Genomic DNA, 5012 nt, shown 5'->3' with positions numbered 1-5012 from the left:
TTTTTTTGAAGGTGTAAGGGGATTTTTATTAGGAAGGGAAGTTGTCAATTGAAACAGCAGCAAATGAAGAGTGGATAAGGAAACTCCCGGTTGTCACAGCTACCCCAGACCTCCACCATATGTGACACGGGAGGCCTTTTAGTTTGTGACCCGCAGCCCAGAATTATCGAATGCTTTCCCCTTCAATCTAATGCTTCCGGATTCCTGCCCAAAAGGAATACATTAAGAACATGGGAACTTGCTCACTGATAGGAAACCCCCAAAGAGTAAGGGAGGGAATGTAAGAAATTAAGAAGTTATGTAAAACACTCTTGAACTTGTAATTAACTACATCTTCATATCTTCACAGTAATACAAAACCCAGTCACTTGCAGAGCTGGTTCAGATTACTGAAATACCAAATACATTTTTAGTCCTCTACGTACGTGTGTGGAAGTTAGTTGTGTGTATGTGAAATGGAGCTATTAATACTTCTCTACAGCAGTAACTGCACACCAGGAAGGCCGAGACAAACACAAATCAAGGAATGGCGTTTCCCACAGCTGCAGTGTGGAAAGACTAGGAACAGTTGCTTCCATACACATGAACGGTTTCTTTGCTCTAGGACCGTGGTCGGCAAACTGCGGCTTGCGAGCCACATGCGGCTCTTTGGCTCCTTGAGTGTGGCTCTTCCACAAAAGACCATGGTCTGGGCGAGTCTATGTTGAAGAAGTGGCGTTAGAAGAAGTTTAAGTTTAAAAAATTGGCTCTCAAAAGAAATTTCAATCGTTGTCCTGTTGATATTTGGCTCTGTGGACTCATGAGTTTGCCGACCACTGCTCTAGGAAATCCACATGGAGGAAGGAATGGAGATGTGCACAGAGGTTTCTGGAGGGAAGGAGGACACCACCCTGTGGGCAGTCAGTTTCCGGCGCCTTCTGCCGCATCACATCCTCCTCCTGCACTGTCCGATGTCCATCATGTGAGGTTGTCCCTCAGCAGCTGCATGATGAGGGTGCTGTCTTTGTCCGAGTCTTCATTCAGGGTATCGAGTTCTGCAATGGCCTCGTCAAAAGCCGTCTTGGCCAGTGTGCAGGCGAGCTGGGGGTTATGGAGGGTCTCATAGTAAAACACGGAGAAGTTGAGAGCCAGCCCCCGGCGGATCGGGTGCGTGGGCTGCATCTCCTTCCCGATATCGAAAGCCTCTTGGAAAGCCCCTTGGGAATTGTCTTTTGTTTGTTTTCGATCATCACCACAGGCGACCTCAGCAAGGTACCGGAAGTAGTCTCCCTTCCTCTTCAGCTAGAAGGCCTTACTCTCTGGATTAGTTGCGTTGGCTATTAAATCCTTACCCAACAATTCCAGCACGGCGGTGCAGATGGAGCGCAGCTCCGGCTCCCCTTCCTCCCGGTAGTCCTTGATCAGCTGCAGCTTCTGGTCCGAGGTGTCGGTCTTCTGCTCGGTGCTCGAGATGACCCTCCACGTGGACCGGCGGCCGCCGACACGTTCTTGCAGGCCACCGAGAGCAGGTTGCGCTCCTCGTTGGACAGCTTAGAGCCCTGCTCCGTCACGGCCTTCGTGCAGGTGGCCGTGTCGTCGTAGCGCTCGGCCTGCTCGGCCAGCTTCGCCTTCTGGATCAGCTCCGTCTTCTCCAAGGGGACGGGGAGGAGAGCGCGGGCGAGCACCGTCTCCACGGCCGCAGCGCGAGTCTAGAATAGACTTTCGAGAATATTCTCTGCCAAGGGGTCTGAATATTCGGCAAACATTTTAATGTATGTTGCTAAAATGGTGCCCGAAAAGCATCGTTGATTGAGAATGACATCTGAGCAAGGGGCACGACCTCGGGTTATAATCTGAGTGTGATTTGCTTTTCCAAAAACTAACAGTCCACTGGTAGCATCAGCTCCCCACCCATAGCCACCTCCAGGGCCACCTCACCCGAGCTCATGCCTGGCCTCACCTCCTGAAACTCAGACCAAGGTCATGTTCCCATGGGTTTCTGAGACCCTCCCCCCACCCCCTGCCACACACACACACACACATCCCCCAAGGATGCAGAGGCACAAACTCAAGTTCAAGTTCAAGGAACCCATGGAGACACTTGCAAGTCTCCTAGCTGAGCACAGGCAGCTGACACGTGGCTTCATAATGAAGGGTAAGCAATGCTCACTCCCCAGAGCAGCGTTTGGTCTTTACACCAATTGGAATGAAACTGCCCTCTTGCCCACACACCTTTTAGGTCAAACAGTGCCTTTGGTTTTTCAAAGATGTTGTTGAATTATCCATTAAGCTCAAACAGTAACATGTTTGCAAGAACATCCCATCCTTCTCCATTTCAAAAACCTTCCTCCTGAGCACCCGTCCTTCAAAGCACTTCCTCGTGCAGGAGTCGCCCGGCACCCGTGTAGGGCTGCCCGCATCCGTCCTGTTATTTTGGCCTGCCCTGCCCCACATCACGTCTTTCATCTCGAAGCCCCACCCTGAGAGCTTTGTTCTTCGGGCACATTATAATACCCCTGCCTAGCCCGGGGCGCATTGCCGCTGCGGATAATAACAGTGATCTTAATGAAGACCAACAGAAAATAACAAACACGGCAATAAATACAATATCATATGACAGCTCAGATCACAAAGTCAGCGCTGCACCCTGAGTCCTGCGGGACTGGCCCCAGTACTTTGTGAGAAAAGGCAGCACGAGGGGTCCCCGACCCGGCCTGGGCTGGGGCAGAAATGCTGGGCTCTGCAGGAGACAAATGCAGGGCCGCGCTCTGTGTTGGGAAATGCTCTGGGCTTGGTGCTATAAATAATAATAAAGATAAATAATAAAAAAAGTGAAATGTTTTAAATGAAAGGGGATGCCCTGTGAACTTAACACACTGGCCCTTTCGCCTTCCTGTTAACAAGGTAATCTGATTGCCATTGATTTTTTTCACCTCTGTTACTAAGAAGGTGATGAAATGGTGTCCACCTAGATGTATTGAATCAGATACTAAACAAAGAGCAACATGAAGAACAATTATCAGCAACCTTGCTTTCAGCCTGCTGATTATGACATTACTGGAAAGACAAGGTCTGGGTGACTTAAGAAATAAAGCAGGGGTAGGGCTGTGGGGATGAAAGGAGCGAACGCTGGTAATAGATAGATGGTTATTTCCGAAGAATTTCACCGGGAGCCTTTTCAATGCTCCATAGCTTGGAAGGGGGCCATTTCTACCTCTGCGGTTTACTGATAGGCCTTCTAGTCTGACCTAATTAACCACCTTTATGATGCCATGGAGGGAACGGCATGACAAAGGTGAGTCACTAATGCCCATATTTCTGCTGTATAGATTGTGGCCGCGTGACGTGCAGAAATGCTTGCTTATTGGTCTGTTGGGGTCGCTTACCAAGAGTTGGGTAAGACCCTGAGATACTATGAACGAAAGGCCGCCCTCCTGACCCGGCAGTGAACCTCGTAGATGGCTTGTGATGAGTGATTAAGAGACCTTGCTTGACATGCATGACAAGGGTGGAACTAGCGAGCTTATGAATGCTGACTTCTTGGCCCAGGCTTGAATTAATTTCCTAATCTCAAATATTTCCGGCTTCCATTGTTGATTCTATTTGTATTCGCCCAGTTGCCAGCGTCCGCAGTAAAGCTGTGAATGCCTCAGCACTTTTCCTGCCTTTGAGCATGTGCTGGGGCCTAAATAAGAATGTCTCGTTATCTTATTACCTCTGATGACGTCTGCTTCTGTGGCAATATCTCCTCGTGGCATTTCCTCCAAGGCAGTGCCCTGCCCAGACTTGGCAGGCGCTGTTGATTGACTGTGAACTTGGAGAGTGCGGTGGGGGGCGAGGTTTCTCCTGGGATCTCCAGGGCAGTTTGGGAAAGGTCATCAGCACCCGCACAACAAGTTCAATGGTGCTCTCAGGCCATATGGTGGCTCCAACACAAGACAGAAAAACTTGCAAAGAAGCAACTGGTCACCAAAATCGAAGGCGACCATTTCCGTGCAAGCAGTGAATACACCCATTAGAATAGCATTCGGATCGTTGGCTGTCGCTCATCCTTCTGCTGAGCCTCTGCCAGGCTTTATCATAGGGGGAAATCCAGAAAGAGGTGTGAGACGTCAGACGATAAACTTTAAATGGGAAAACTGAAGAAATAAAAAAAATACAGGTACTTTTTAAGTGCAGGTGAAAAGCAGACAATCTTTCTTACCGTTGATACTTTTTGTGTGAGACACACACACACACACGTGGCAAATAGCACTTGTCCTTACCGGAAGCATATTCGGGCGCAGATGGTACTGACTGATGCGAGGGGGTGTAGGGAGGGGAAGGCAGTGGTTCTCAAACTTGAGCAGGTACCACGTTTACTTGCAGGGCTTCCTGAAGGGATTTCTAGACCCCACTCTCTGAGACCTACATTTGCCTTTCTAACAAGTTCTAGGCGGGACCAGTGGTGCTGGTTGTGGAAGTACCTTTGAAGTGTCTGTCAGTGTTAAGGCTATTGTTGGGGAATGTCTTCGAGGCCTGTTAATCTGGTAGAAAGCCAAACAGAAGTTTGGTTTAAATGTCAGTATTGCCCAGCCAGCATGGCTCAGTGGTAGAGCATTGACCTATGAACCAGGAGGTCACAGTTTCGATTCTTGTTCGGGGCACACGCCCAGGTTGCGGGCTCGATCCCCAGTGTGGGGTGTTAGGAGGCAGTTGATCCATGATTCACTCTCATCATTGATGTTTCTCTCTCTCCCTCGCCCTTCCTCTCTGAAATCAGTAAGAATATACTTTAAAAAATAAAAGATAAATAAAATGTCAGTATTACCACTTTCTAGCTTGTGAACTTGGCAAAATGGCTTGCTAAATTTCACCGTCCTCCCCACAAAATGCAAATATTTTCATGCAGATTAAATGAGGTAATGTATGCAAAGCAGGGTACCCTGAATCTAGCAAGTCACAGGAAGATAAGCTTCCTCTACCATTTGTTCTTTGGCTGAATGGCAGGTGGTGAGCTCTTGGGGAGGAAATGGGGTCCAATGTAAAGAACT

The 5012-nt window shown here is 48.8% G+C and overlaps 1 pseudogene; it reads right to left on the bottom strand.

Moving 5' to 3' along the window:
• Window positions 1-944: 944 nt before the first annotated feature.
• LOC103299625 (14-3-3 protein theta-like) lies at window positions 945-4253 on the bottom strand (annotated as a pseudogene).
• Between the last annotated feature and the right edge of the window lie 759 nt (window positions 4254-5012).

The sequence above is a fragment of the Eptesicus fuscus genome, chromosome 25 (genome assembly GCF_027574615.1).
Source record: "Eptesicus fuscus isolate TK198812 chromosome 25, DD_ASM_mEF_20220401, whole genome shotgun sequence".
NCBI lineage: Eukaryota > Metazoa > Chordata > Mammalia > Chiroptera > Vespertilionidae > Eptesicus > Eptesicus fuscus.
This window is presented reverse-complemented; position numbering and strand designations above follow the sequence as displayed.